Consider the following 16368-nt stretch of genomic DNA (forward strand, 5'->3'; position numbering starts at 1 on the left):
CACATAGTAACCCTTTCACACCTGCACCTGTCATGTGACCAGCAGTGAGACATTCTGCAAGACCCGCGATGACAGTTGTCAGTGAGTATGACAACGACATAGGGAGAGGGCGTGTGGGGCAGCATCGGATATGACTTCAGGTCACTCTGACAGCACAGCAGTATGTCATGGACATCCTACATCCTCATTTGCTACCTCCATGTCCAACGGAGTTACAAGAGACAGACCAGTGAAAACATATCCAGTTGTTGACTCACAAAACGGTTTTGAGCTGTGACGCATGTAGTCTTAAGTGAATCATTCATACAAAAAGAAAAGAAGAAGAAGCTAAAGTCAGAATGTGAAAAAATTGGAGAATGGAATAGATATTTGAAGACTTCACACTTGAAACTCCCAGTTTTCCTATTGTGAAAGTGCCTTTGTGACCATATGCATTTCACTGACAATAAACTTTTTTTTTCCCCCTGGGTCTTGGCTCCATATTTTTTCATCCAGTTGAGTCAGAATACTTGCATTGTATTTGTGAGGTATTGTTTCAGTCTTGCAAGCTAATCTAAAATAGAAATCCCTTTTGCATCCTAGAAAACAATGACCACTCTTTCTCTCCGATTAAGTCACCTTGGCTATTTTTGTGCAACTGCTGTTTCATTTCATCCACGGGAACAGATTGGTGCATAGAATCAGTTGTGTGTCAGATTGTCCCAAATTGTTTTTCACATTAGGTTGTAGTCAGGCTTCAACAGACATGCCACTCACTTTCTGGTATGGCCACGGCATCAAATGTTTTGCACATCTTTTTAATTACTGATCTTGCAATATCACACTGTGTTCTTTCTCAGCATTTTCGTATTTGATTGTAATTCTAGGAAGTTGTTCATGAGTCATCTTACAGAGACATATGCTACATATGAATTCAGCCACCCATTCCTTAACTGTTGACTATGAAGGAACTCCCCCCATGAACCATGGACCTTGCCATTGGTGGGGAGGCTTGCGTGCCTCAGCGAGACAGATGGCCGTACCGTAGGTGCAACCACAACGGAGGGGTATCTGTTGAGAGGCCAGACAAACATGTGGTTCCTGAAGAGGGGCAGCAGCCTTTTCAGTAGTTGCAGGGGCAACAGTCTGGATGATTGACTGATCTGGCCTTGTAACATTAACCAAAACGGCCTTGCTGTGCTGGTACTGCGAACGGCTGAAAGCAAGGGGAAACTACAGCCGTAATTTTTCCCGAGTACATGCAGCTCTACAACTTGACTAGAAGAAGAGATCGGTTGGTAGGACATGTTTTGAGGCATCAAGGGATCACAAATTTAGCATTGGAGGGCAGCGTGGAGGGTAAAAATCGTAGAGGGAGACCAAGAGATGAATACACTAAGCAGATTCAGAAGGATGTAGGTTGCAGTAGGTACTGGGAGATGAAGAAGCTTGCACAGGATAGAGTAGCATGGAGAGCTGCATCAAACCAGTCTCAGGACTGAAGACCACAACAACAACAACATGAAGGAACTGACTCCTAATAAGTAAGACGATGCCTGTAGAAAAGTACAACAAAACAGTAATCTCAAAAAAGGACAGGATAGCCAGTACATTCTGTAGGACATATTAAAAGTGATTGGTAAAAGAGACTTGGTGTGTTAAATGCAGCTTTTGGTTACATGATAATTGAATTGGATAGATAAACAATCTACTTGCTAAGTGGCGGCAGAACACACACATAAAAGAAGATTATAATTAGGCAAGCTTTCAGAGCCAGTAGCTCATTCTTCAGGCAGAAGGGTTGAAGTGGAAGGAAGAGGGGTGAAGGATAGGTCTAGGAAAAATTGTAGATTTTGAGAAAGTTACCCAGAACTGCAGATCAGGGGAGACTTTCCAGATGGGATGAGAAGGAAAGACTGATTCCACATCTACATACATACTCCACTAGCCACCATATGGTGCATGGCAGAAGGTACCCTGTCTCACTACAATAGTCTGAATAAAATTACTTGATAGTTGACATCAATCACTTGCCGCAACAATGTTGCCACATTGGCTACCAGCTACCGTTTGGTTACAGGTGACAACAAACAAGCGGCTCACTTCACAAATTATGTTAAACGTTTAACACAGAGCAATTTTTCTAGTGGCTGGTGCAAGGTATGTCAGAAATGTTGGATACTCTGTCGACTATTGATTTAAAGTGACCAGTGACTGAACTGGGGAAGACGACCCGTTTTGTATCCCTGACTGTAAACTTGTGTCCTAACCCAGCTGAGAAAATTGTGGTCAACAGTCTGCAGCAGTACTAATATCATGATCGCTTTGTTCATGGCGATTAAAGCTAACGCTTAAGGGTAAACTCAAGACAACAAAAACTCAATTTCAGGGCTGAAAGCAAATTAAAATTTCTCCGTTTCATTTGTTACCTGTAACTATCCTTACTCTAGCTGCACATGCTGCCATGTTAGAAACCAGTGAACAGTCCATGTGGGCACTTGTTCGTGGATTATAGATGACTGAGGCAGATTCCAAATGAAGAAATAGTGACAGGAAGAAAAATAAGACCAAATAGAACAGTCAAAACAATGATGAAAAATGATGCAGCAAAGTATTAAAAATAAAAAAATACATTTAAACCAATTAATTGAATGAAAATAATAATCACACTCTTTTGGTTAGATTTAGAAATAAAAATTTTGCTACATTGATGAGATTCAAACCTACGACATGCTACACATTAGATTAATCTGCCAACCATTGTGCTATGCCACAGCACTGCATGAAGTATTTATATATGTGAATGTAGTGACCCAGTTGCAACTATGAACTGCAACCTTAAAAATTTCAGTTTCACACAATGTAGTGAAAAGCTTATCTAATGTAAGATGATCTCTGTGAATATGATAACTATATGTATGATACTGAATTACACCTTGTGCTGAGTTATTCGGTAGTGTTTGGTTAGTGCTATGAATGAAATGTGTGTCTTTCATTAGCATTGTTAATGTGTGTTGTTTTTGGTGTAGCTATCGCGTGTCATGAAATACATAATAAAAGTGTCGGGCTCGTAATTCGGGATACAAATACATCAAGAAAGAATGCTGAACCAGGAATTGGAAGTGACTGGCCAATTTTGGTGGAGTTTGGCAACAGCAGACAGTTCAAGTGTGACGCTGACTACTCTTATTGGCGTTTGAAGTGCCAACTATCAAGTAATTTTATTTCAACTGTAGTCAGTTCCTTTTCCGTTCCATCTGCCAATCGATTGAGGAAAAAGTGAATGTCTATATGCCTCTCTATGAGTCCTAATTTGTCGTCTCTTATCTTCGTGGTCCTTACGCATAATGTATGTTGGTGCAATCAGAATTGTTCTGCAGTCAGCACAGTGTTCCTCAAAATCCCTCCAGGGATTCCCATTTGAGTTCCAGAAACATCTCCATAATACTTGTATGTTGTTGTTTCGACCTACTGTTAACAAATCTAGTATCCTGCCTCTGAATTACCCCAATGTCTGCTTTAATTCGACCCCTTGTGGATCCCAGACACTAGCATCCTATATCTGATGTCCATCACAGCTGAGCCACACTGTAGTAAAATCCACCCAACAAACGAAAGATGATTATTCGCCCTCCCTACCATGACCCTCACAAGTTTGTTCCATTTCATATCACATTGCAACGTTATGTCCAGATATTGAAACAATGTGACTTCATTCATGACACTACTAATGCTGGATTCTGGCATTATGGATTAGTTTTTCCAACTCATCTGCAGTAACTTATATTTTTCTACATTTAGGGTTAGCTGTCATTTATCACACCAACTGGGAACTTTGCCCAAGTCATCTTTTATCCTCCTAAATCACTCAATGATGACACCTTCCATACACCACAACATCATCAGCAAACAACCACAGATTACTGTCCACTTTGTCCATCAGATCAGTTATGCACATAGAAAATATGAGTAATAGCGCTCCTATCACACATCCCTGGAATGATCCTAATGATACCCTAGTCACTGATGGACACTCACCGTCGGGATAATGTAGTGGGTTCTATTACTTCAGAAGTCTTTGAGCCACTCACATGTCTGGGAACCTATTCCATGTGCTTGTACCTTTGTTAAAAATCTGCAGTGAGGCACTATGTCAAATGCTTCTCGGAAATCAAGAAATATGGAATCTGGGTTTGTGAATTTTGTGATGGCAAAGTTAGAGGAGCAATGCATCTGCATTAAATTTTGCGTGAAACTCAAGAAAACCTTTACACAGACACACCAAATGATGCAGGGAGCCTATAGCGATGAGTGCTTAAGCCATACTTGGTGTTATGTATTATTCACACGTTTTAAAATGGCTTTACAAAAGTCAAAAATAATCCTTGTTCAGGACGCTCTTAGATGTCCCCTGATGACGCTTGTGTCAGGAACGTCAAAGAAATTGTGTGTGGCAGTCGAAGATACACTGTCTGAGAGATTGTAGAAGAATGTAACATTTCAATTGGATCATGTTATGAAATGACACAGCATCTTGGAATGCATTGTGTTGCCGCCAAGTTCATTCCACGGCTCATGAGTCAAGACCAAAAAAACTTTTGGATCTCACAAATGAGAATGAGATGTTCCTTGCGAGAATAGTATGACCCCTGCAGACTTCTTTTTATTTCCAAAGTTGAAAAGGATGAAGTTTTGCTATGGTAGATGAGATAAAAGAAAATTCGCAGACGGCACTTTATGCGACCCAGCAAGATGTGTGTCAAGACTGCTCCTGGAAGTGGAAATGATATTGGGAGCAGTGTATCAATTGTGGAGGAGAGTATTTCGAAGGAGACAATCCATAGTAATTAAAAGATAAGCATAGAAAATTTTATGGACAAAGTTTTGGAATTTTTTGAACAGACGTCGTATGACAAAAGGGCATGCTGAGTTGCCCATGAGCGATGCTTTGTACTGATTTGTGGACATAAACTTATTGGTTTCTATGAAACTGATTAGATTCAAACCCAGAATATGTTCAAGAATTCTGCAGCAAACTGATGTTACGGGTATTGGTCTGTAATTTCGCGGGTCTGTTCTTTCGCCCTTCGTATATACAGGAGACGCCTCTGTATTTTTTTCCCCAGTTGCTAGGTCTTTCTGCTGGGTGAGAGATTCACAATAAATACAAGCTAAGTAAGGGTCCAGTGCCATATAGCACTCTTTGTAAAACCAAATTGAGATTCCATCTGCAACTGGCGACTTATTTGTTTTTAATTATTTCAGGCGTCGGGGATGCTTACGAGGGTGGTTTGAAAAGTTCTTGAAACAGAATAGAAAAAATGTACTTATATCACTGAAACTTTTTTGTTTTTCAATGTACCCTGCTTGTAGATTAATTCACTTGGTCCAACAGTGTTCCAATACCTCGATCCCATCTCGACAATGATTTTCCTCCAGGCCTATAAAATAGTTGTCAACTCAGGCTATCAATTCTTCATTTAAGTGAATCTTCATCCACAAAGAAAAATTTTAAGTTTAGGGAAGAGGCACGTGTGGCAACAATTCATACCTTAGTTTGTGTAATTTTACCATGGCGATGGTACATGCATGCGAGCGTGCATTTGCTTGATGCTAGACGACTTTCTTCCTTATTAAACCTGGCCTTTTTCGCATATCATTTGTTGCAATTTGTCCAGAAGGTTAGCATAGTATTCTCCAGTAATTGTTTGCCCAGTGGGGAGATAATGTACAAACAGAATCCCCTTCTCATCCCAGAACACTGATGCCATGCTCTTCCCCGCTGAAGGAATTTGGTGGCGCATCCCAGAACACTGACGCCATGTCCTTCCCCGCTGAAGGAGTTTGGCGGCGGAGATTCAGCATGTTTCCACTGCCTTGATTGTTGCTTTGTCTCTGGGGTATAGTAGTAAACCAAAGTTTCCTCGTGGTCACAAACCAGCACAAAAGATCTTGTTTGTTTCTCCTAAAACAGGCCAAACATTGTTGTGATATGTCCATTCTCATGCGTTTTTGACACAGCGTCAAGAGTCGCGGCACCCATCTTGTGAATACCTTTCAGATGACATCTGGCAAGCGTGAGCAATTTCATGCACTCTAAATTGGTGATCCTCCTTGATCATTATGCGGACTTTTGCAATGATTTCTAGAGTAGTGACACATTTTGGCTGACCTATTCATGGATGATCATCATCTAAGCTCTCCTGACCAAATTGAAATTCATTTATCCACTTGGCAACAGTTGAAGACAAAGGAGCAGAGTCCCCTGGTGTTTTCTGGAAATCGGCATGAATGTCCTTCACTTTCATACCTTTCTTTATGAAGTATTTAATCACTGCTTGAATCTCGACCCAACCCCCCGTCCCGTACCGTCGCGTCTTTGCAGATCACTGCACAGGAACAACAACAGAGCCATGTCACTGCCACAGCTCTCTTCCAAGAGCACTGACATGGGACGGGTTTACAGGCAACAGTCCAACGAATATCATGTGAACAACTTGTGCTAGTGCTGGCCTCTTGTGGTGATTGTTGTTAGGTGTCTTTGTGCTATTGTCAAATGACGGTATGTTTATATGATTCTCTTGCATGAATGATTTCTTAAATGCAAAATTTAAAACATTTATCTCCTACTGCCACACCAGACTGGTCAAGTGACTTGATGGAATTCTTTGACTCACTTAGTGATTTTACATAGGACAATAAATTCCCCTGCTTCTCAGCCAGATCTTTTGCTGAGGTATGACAGTGGTAGTAACCTTTCCTTGTTGCCATTTGGCATTCTCTTTTGAACCAAGAGTGCAGTAGCTTTTCCTTCCTCAGTATTTTCCAAATTTCATTGTTAAACCGCAGTGGCTCTTTTGCATCCTTAATTCGTTTACTAGGTACAGACTTGTTGAGAGTGCAATTCACGATCTGTTTAAGCTTTGACCATAATCTCTCTACGTCCATCTTAATGGAACTAAGTGATGTCAGTTCTGTCTAAGTAAGATGCTAACATCTGCTTATCTGCTCTTTCTGGCATGAACATTTTCCTAGCCTTCTTGACTGATTTATTAATTTTTGTAACCTTAGTTGTTATTATGTTATCATGATTATTAATCCCCATCTCTATGCTGAAGTCATTGATGATATCTGGCCTGTTTGTAACTACAAGGTCTAAGATATTTCCATTGCATGTGGCATGGCAAACTAGGTGCTCAAGACAATTTTCGAAAACCACATTCAAAAGTGCTTCACAAGATTGACTGCACCCCCTGCAATGAAGCCATAGGCTACCATCTATACTCAGTAGGCTAAATTCACCTCCAACTAGTATTGCATGATCTAGGTATTTATGTGCTACTGTCTGTAGACTTTCTGTGAATGGCTCCAAAACTGTCATAGCAGAACTGGGTGGCTGATTATCCATTAATTAACGTGATTTCACCTAGACTTGTTATACGCAACCAGATAACTTCACTGTCACAATCAGCTTTGACCTCAATAGAGACAATGGACACTCCCTCTCCTACAGTGTCTAACCTGCCTTTCTGATATATATTCCATTAATCACTAAATATGTCAGAGCTTTCTGCTCTCGGTTTCAGCCATCTCTCAGTCTCTGAGAATAATTTGAGTGCGATACTTTCCTGGATGGCAGTAAATTCGGAAACTGTGTTACAAGTACATTGACAACTGATAAAATTTTGACAAACTACACTGGAGTGAATTCAAAAGATAAACCTCAACCAACATTGAATGTATCTTGGTGATAAAGAGCCCAAATAAATAAATTGATGATTTTATTCCATTTCATCTGATTGAATGAAACACACACAGCATAACTACTCAGAAAACAACTATAGTGCTGATTACATTTACTATCATACATGTAGCACTCTGAGAACATTTCACCTTGTCATAGTAGTCCTGTGTTTTGGAACTAGGCAGTGCTTCATTTCACAAAGCGAAAGGAATAGCTTGTGTAAAAAACAAAAGAAGGGGAAATAGTGGTTGCTGGTGTTTTTAACACTATCATTCAATTTAGTTCCTATTGTGAACTTTGCAGCTAGGATATGTAAATGCTCTGAGACTGCTATTGATAATATCTTTATGAACAAATCTAGGGGAAAAACATCATATCACAAAACCAATAGTAAATGGACTATCTGATCACGACGTGCAGCATCTTGTGTTAAATGTTGAAACTTGTCAGGATAAAAAAATATTAAATCTGAGTACAGGAGGATAATAAATAAGCCAGAAATTGAGGAATTCAGGAAATTGCTCAAAGACATGAACTGGAGAGATGTTTACCTGACTCAAATGGAAAATGCAAAGCATTTATTAATAAAGTTACCTCCTCTTTTGAAAATTGTTTTCCCCTAAAGGTAACTCAGATCACACAGAAGTCAAAAGATAAACCATGGATTATACAAGGAATAAAGATATCATGTGGGGCAAAAAGGAGACTGTATCTACTATCTAGGAACGTTTCTGATATTAGAATTGTAATGCATTACAAAGAATACTGCAAAATATTGAATCAAGTAATCCAGAAATCGAAGTAGCTTTATTAAGAGAAAATGATAATTGTATCGGGCAACAAAATAAGAACTGTTTCAGATATAGTGAAGACAGAGAGAAGTGGGGCCAAAAAGGAAGTGGAACAGATAGCTCTAAAAGTAAATGAGACTTTGGTAACAAGTGCATGTAGTGTTGTAAATCTCTTAAGCAAGACTTAATTTTTGTTACTGACGGCTCGGGGTTATCAGGTTCGGTGAATGGTGCAATGGAGTATCTGGGACCAGTCTTTGAAGAACATCGTGTAGAACCTATTCGAGGAACTTTGAATTCCAACCATTGCTTCTCAGTATACTTACTCCTTAATGAAATTTGTTGCAAGTTATATATCTATATTTCCAACAAGTAGCTCAATACATATTATCAATACTAGGAATAAGAAAAATCTACATAAAGACCTAAAATCACTTATGTTGGTCCAAAAGGGGGTCCAATATTCAGGAACACACATTTTCAATAAATTACCAGCAACCATTAAAAACTTGGTTTCAGATAAAGCACAGTTTAAACAGAGTTTGAATGACTTTTTGATAGGCAATGCCTTCTACTCTATAGATGAATATCCTAACAGAGACTGAAAGGCCAGCTTAAGTAAAAATATGTTAGATTTAAGTTTTGACAGCACTTGGTTGCAACAGTCAAAATTAGGTATTTTGTGTATGATAAATTTATTAATAGTGCATAACAATGTTTCATTCTGACAGCGTATTAATTCTGTAAATATTAGCTTTTCCAGTTTATTGTATTGTATTCACCTATTTTGACAATCTCATGACAAATGATCAGGGTAGTATTCATTATATTAAAATGTTTTGTGTTATACATTCTGACATGTTCCACACCCTCGAGAATCATCTCATTTTTTCGGTGTATGTAATGAAAACTGAATCAAATCAAATCCAATCACCATCTCTCATCATGTAATAACTTCACTTCTTCTTCTTCCCTTGTCGTCTCCTGTTTTTCCAGTACTCGTCCATCTCCTCCTCATGTTTTTCCCCCTTTATTCTATTCGTGTTGTTCTCAATCCCCTATTTCTTCTGCATTGAAAGCCTTTTATTTTTATTTACTTATTTTTTTTATTGAGGTGAGTCTCTACGGACTGCGTGGTAACAACCGACTTCACTCTAGTGTCCAGGTCTTGTTCTTGCTCCAGCTTTGACTTCCTGCCAGTATCTTCTGAGCCCCTGCAAGAAGTGCCTTTTTATGCTCTTCAGATAATGGTCCTCACTGTCTTTCGGATGTTGATGCCATGTTAAAACCTTGGTAGTTGGTCACCAATCTTCTAAATTTGTTCCTTTCAGGAATTTCTCTCTGAGATACCAATCTGCTTAAGATCTTTTTCACATTTTTTGAACCATCTCGGCCTCGTTTTCTTAGATGGGATGAAACTCCATATTCTTTTTGTTAGTCGATCACCGTCCATTTTCATGAGATACCATAAAATAACAATCATTTCTTCGTAATGGATGCTGTGATAGGTTCTGTCTTGCTGCACGAGTCCTCATTTGCTCTCATTCGCCATTGTCCATCGACCCATCTATTACCTTAGGATTTTCCTTAATATCCTACACTCACGCTTTTCCAGCCGCTCAGCTTACCTTGTCTATTCGTGGTCAAAGATTTGGATGCTTATAAGCCCTCAGGTTTTACAACTGTATTATAATGTTGGAACTTGGCCCATATACTCATAGACTTTTTGTTATAAGTATTCTTTGTCAGTTGGTATGCTTGGTCTAACTTCCTCATCCCGACAATTGCTTCTTCTTTTAATCCATTCTCCAGGTGGATGACTTCACCAAGATACCTGAAATTCTTAACTCATCCAATTTTTTCCCAGGTTGGTTATCATCCATTCAGGTCCATCACAGATGTTCGTCATATGTTTTGTCTTTTGAATAGAGATCTGGAGTCTAACTTTTTTCAGCAATTTCTGACAGCCTATTTATCTTGTTGACTGCTGACTCTATGTTGTTAGCAAAAATGGCTAGGTCAGCCGCAAAATCTAAGCAGCCAATGCACACCCCTTTGTTCTTAGGACCAAGTCTGAACCACTCTTCATTTGTTTCTCCTTGGGCTAATAACTTTCTCCACTCTTGAATGACCTTTTCCAAGACACAATTGAAAAGGTTCAGATACCTCACCCATAAATTTAATTTTTGACACTGTGTTAGTAAGAGTTTGTTTGATCAGCTTTCTTTTCCAAAATATTCATTACTGCCTGTCAGTCGATGGAGTCATATACTTTCTGAAAATCAACAAATATGACCACATAGTTATTTTTCCAATTTTTTTTGTACCTGATCATGCTCTTCAGGTTAAAGATCTGTTCTGTGCAAGAATCGCCCTTTCGGAAACCAGCTTGATAGTCCCCAACCAGTTGGTTACAATGATCTTCTATTCTATTCTGTATCACTTTGGAGAGAATCTTATATGGAACAGATACTAATGAGGTACCCTTATAGTTATTGACATTCTATTTATCACCTTTTTTGTGTATACGATGGATTAAAGCTGACTGCCATTCAGTTGGTATCATCCCAGCTCTCCAGATCTCCTCAAAAAGTTGGACTAGTATATCTAGAGTTTCATTATTTGCCAGCTTCAGTAGTTCCACCACTATTGAATCCTCTCCAGCTGCCTTATTATTCTTAAAGTTGTTGATGATCTCTTTGGTCTCCTCTTTACTAGATGGAGATGAGGGGTAGTTTGTGGATTGGGGCACATACAGGGAATCTTTCTTTCGGTTCATCACAATTAAGTAGGTTTTCAAAGTAACGAGACATTATCTTGCAGTTCTCTTTGTTGGTCAGGCCGAGTGTGGTGTGCGTACTGTAAGACCTTCAGTACACACACCATCAGATTATTTGACTTGTTGCTCTAACGAAGTAAGCGAGTGTCAGCAATATGTCTCGTGGTCTTATCATGGCATGTTTATCTTCTGCCATTAGGTCAGACGATAGAAATGCCACTTGCACACTTAGAGTAGCAGATTGATGGTGACCAACTTTAAATAGAACTTGATTAATTTTCACACACATTTATTAAAATAATAACAAATATAAAAATTATTTAACTTGGTTCTGGATGCTATTTACAATTGACAATCTGAAGTTCCTTTGGTATTGGTACGTTAATCTTATTCTTACATATATCTCGGATACTTGACAAAAGTGTCTATACATTTATCTTCATGGCTATGTACAGGAATATGGTAATCTTATTAGGCGCAGACTGGATCTTGACTATGGACTGGCACAGACAATTGTAGAACTCGTACAGACTGGTACAGACTAATGCAGACTGGTACAGACTAATGCAGACTGGTGCAGACAAATGCAGACTGACTGATCGAAGGTCTTTACACCCGTTATAATACCTCGCACGTTCATGTATCACTGCGTGAGTGTGATGCGCGAGGAGAAAGTGTTCTATGTTAGCAGCAATCTCATTGGCTGCGTTACATATTAATACGCGGATCGGCGGAAGCAGAATTTGGTCCGTCTCTATGGCAGCACCATCTCGTAGTGGGGAGATGGACGAGTGCTGCGCCTGCGCTGTTGTGCTTAGCGGGGCGCACTCTAGTGGGAAATTTGTGTACGCGCTGAATATGCGGAACTATGTACACAACACTGAGCTTTCCATTTTCGTCTCTAAAACAAAAACTAGGGGCTTGGTATCCTTTCAAATTCGATTTGAACGTCTGATAGAAATCTCTGACATTGTTTATCTGGAAACACTGATCGATCTGTTCTAACTGCTGTTTCTCATGCAGTAGAGTTCTGGCTGCATATTTTTGAACTTCATGGAATACATCAAAATCATCAGGTCTCCTGGTAGAGTTCCACTATTTCCATGCACTTGCTGTTTGGGCCACCACCTCACCACAAACCTCATTCCACCATGTATGATTCCTCTTTTTAGCTGTCAGGATTGTAGTATTAGCTGCTTGTTGGATCATGGAGGCAATGTCTGCCCATTTATGGGATTCAACTGTCAGTTACTGGTGGCATTGTTCCATTACGTTTTGATTGATTTTGAGCTTCGCAGTATCATATTTATGAAATTTATTTCCGGTTTTCACAGTCTTATTGAGAGGGATGAAATTAATTTTGATCTTGTAGAGGTGATGATCCTTTTACATTCAGTATGTTATCTGTAAAAAGGTTTCTTTCTATTATTTCTGATTGTTTGATGTTGTTTCTTTCTTATTTCTGTAATCCATGCTATCATTGATTCCTTCTTCCAGAACTACTCATTCAGTAGAGGTCTCTAAAATAAGATTAATCTTCTTTTAGCCATTACTTCTGATATTTTCTCAAAATTTTTGTATATCTCCTCATTACTTCTCATTTTCCAGCCATCTGTAGCTTGTATTGCAACCATTATTTTCTAATAATGCTCCTTTGTGGAACCTCTGTTCTGTCCAGCTTATAGTTCATCATTAGGCATCCTCATCCATGTAAACATCCTGGTCATACCACTGTGGGATAGTGTTTAAATTTGTTTTTTTTAGTTGTACATTTCTTGTTGTAAATATCCTTTGTCAAACGATTTGCTCTCTCCAGTTTGCTGACTCTTGCATCTACTGTTAATTCTTCTAGTCCATTTTGTTGTACAGTTTGTCCAATATATTTAAATTTACTTACTAATGCTATTTTACATTTTTGTTTTTCTAAGAATGTTGATGCATTGTTTGAAATTGTCATCAATGTTGTTTTTTCGTCTGAAATTTTGGGACCAGCTCTCTTTGCTATTTCTTCCAAAAGATTTCTTTTAATAACTGTCTGTCAGATTTTTTGAAAGTATATCAGAATCATCTGCAGAAGCCAGGCAGTTTACCTTAATTCCATTTGTTTTTCGTCCTAAAACTATTGGTTCAATTTTGTGATTTTTTTTCTCCAAATTCCAATAACTTTCTATTTTTTCTAGAATGTAGTGTTACAGTAAAGGTGATAAACTGTCCCCTTGTCTAACACCAGTTTTTATTTCAAATGGTTGAGATACTTCTCCCATAAATTTAGCTTCAGTCACCCTATTTGCTAGTGTTTTGAGGATTATGTTTGCTTTAACACAAAATTCTTTGATGATTTTACCCATAATTTCTCTGCCTACCAAATCAAATGTTTTCTTGAAACCAATATGTGATACTATTATTGGTTTGGTGATTAACAGTCTGTGGAGAATTATCAATTTTCTAATAAACATCTGTTCTGTGCAGGGTCTTCCCTTTCTAGAGCTCCTTGAGATTCTCCCAGTTATTTGTCTAAAGTTTCTACAACTCTGTCCAGAGAATTTTTGATAATATTTTGTATACCACTGGCAGAAGTCAGGCATCTCTGCAATTGTTGACATTTTGTGTGTCCCCTTTTTTTCATAGCTGTGGATTAATGCTTTCAATAATCTCTTCAGCTTTCCAAATGTTCTCAAACAGCAGTTGTAGATCATTTGTGTGTTCTGACTATTTCAATAATTTTGCTGTAGTGGAGTCTTCATTTGTTGCTTTGAAGTTTTGGAATGATTTGATGGCTTCATGAATTTATTGTTCTGTTAGTGGAAAATCTTCCTCCAGATGTTGTGGGACTGCTATTATATATTGCTACAATGTGCTGTTATTGTTATTGTTGTTGTTGTTGTTGTTGTTTGGTTGCCTGTTCTTCAGCACTATCTTTCTGTTTCGTTTATCTATTTGCCACCATTTTAGCCCATTTACCGGTATTTTCAGCTTGTTCTTCACTTATTTGACCTTTTGGTGGCTCCTCTTGAAGAGATCTTATTTCTCAGCATTTAAAATTACATCATCTGCTGCTCTTTCGCATCTGAATTTCATCATGTCCAGTCTAGTTTTTTCATTCATTTAACCATCCATCTTCCATGACTCAAGATCCTAAATTTTCATCCTTATTTCTTGAACAGTCTCATTTCTCTTTTTACATTTTCCAGATGAAGAAACTTTTGGTCCTCAAAGCTAAGATTAGTATCACTTTTTTTTATTTGTTTCTGCCTATGGCTGCTATATCTCTTTAGTTAGAATATTTTCTCTCTCTGTATTTGATTATAGTCTAAGTCTGAATATTTTTATAAGTACATTTATTGCTGTAGCAATGAGTAAAATAAATTGTATTGCACTGCCTGTAGCATGTAGCACCATTTTGACTGTTAGTCCTCTTGCTGTACAAAAAGTAGCTTTGATGATTACTTAATGCAAGTATTTTGTAAGAGCTGTGGAATGGTTAGTATCTGTTTATATTTTTCTGATTAATTCAAGCTCGTCAATGCACATCCTGTGTTAAGGAAATATTTGCACTGAATTTACTGTGTGTTAAATATAAGCAGTGGATCCATTGGGGTAGTCTTTTTGGTAGAAATATGTCAAGGTGAACAAAACAGGAGATGGTGAAGGAAGAGAGGGAAAAGATCAACATTTGCTTCTCATCAGCAATATAACTGGGTTGAAACATTCAGTGAAAATTATCTGTGACAGGAAGTTGTCAGAAATACATTTTTTGAAGAAACTTTATGTTTGTATAAGCATTTATTAAATTTAAAAATTGGATTTCATGTGTTAATACAAAAGGTAATGTTTTGCATTGCAGGCATGCTGAACCTGTCAAAGATGAAGAATCGGCCAATGATTCTTATTGGAGGATAACAGTATGTATAACTTAAACTTGAGATTCTTGAAAATAAAGCTAGTCAGTATTTCTTAACAGTACTGATTTAAATACATCTAAAAGATCGCTGTTACCTAAATGAAAGTTGACGAGCAAAGTCTTAGTGGACATTTGTATAAATTTGTCATAGGTGTTATTTACAAGAAGAGTAAATAGTTTCAATAGGAATGTGGTGAGACATTTAACAAATGTGATGACCACACATTAATAGGACCTTGTAACACTACCATTATGATATTAGTATGCTTTTATGTAAATAACAGAAACCCTGTCCCTATGTTGCCACGTATAACCCTCTTACTAAAATTTAGTTTAGTTTCCAAATAAAATACACTGTGGACGGATAGTCCTGTTTATAGGAAAAGATAATCAATAGAGTTATCCTTCTTACAGGATTTACCGTGTGTTGCATCTAATGGATAAGTAAATTGGACTATTCACTTCTTTTCCTAAGATCTTACCCAGTGGCTAGATAGAAACACAGTATGAATAATAATATACTGAAGCTAGGACAACTCATTTCCAAGTTCATTTAGTGGTTTAAAACATGTACTTAATGGTCACCAACCTATCCTGGCAATGAAATAGTGAAGTATTGGAGAAGCAGAAATGTGAATTTTGCCTACTTTCTTGCTACTGTTTAGTTTGGCTCTTCGAATAAATTACCCCACTTAAACAATTTTGGGCTACATCTTTATGCATTATGATTTAAAAAAAGAAAAAGCCCAGTAGATAACTTCAAGGAAGGTAAAAAAAATTAGCCGGGGATGGGGGGAACAACCTTTAGAAAAGCACTTTCCATAATCAAGAAACTTAAATACTTAGACACTAAAGCACACACTTTTTAACTGAACATTTCACTTAAAGAAAACCTCTTTCTTGGTGGAATTTACTTTCAAAAGCTATTATTCTTTGAACTAATTCTGTATAGCCATCTAACAGGTTCTAGTAACTTGGCTTCACTCTGATTGAATTTTATGTAAGCAAACTATAACACTTTGCAATAGTTAAGAAAACATTTTTATTATTTACACTAAAGCAATTTAAATGGTGCCTCTTTATATTAACTTGGCACTTCAAAATGGCTCTGAGCACTATGGGACTTAACATCTATGGTCATCAGTCCCCTCTTGGCACTTCACTCTGATTGAAT

General features: G+C 37.9%; 1 pseudogene; it reads left to right on the top strand.

Moving 5' to 3' along the window:
- Positions 1-15193, top strand: part of LOC124620350 — a 64436-nt pseudogene extending 49243 nt beyond the window's left edge.
- The last annotated feature ends 1175 nt before the right edge of the window (positions 15194-16368 follow it).

This window comes from Schistocerca americana, chromosome 6, assembly GCF_021461395.2.
Source record: "Schistocerca americana isolate TAMUIC-IGC-003095 chromosome 6, iqSchAmer2.1, whole genome shotgun sequence".
NCBI classification, from domain to species: domain Eukaryota; kingdom Metazoa; phylum Arthropoda; class Insecta; order Orthoptera; family Acrididae; genus Schistocerca; species Schistocerca americana.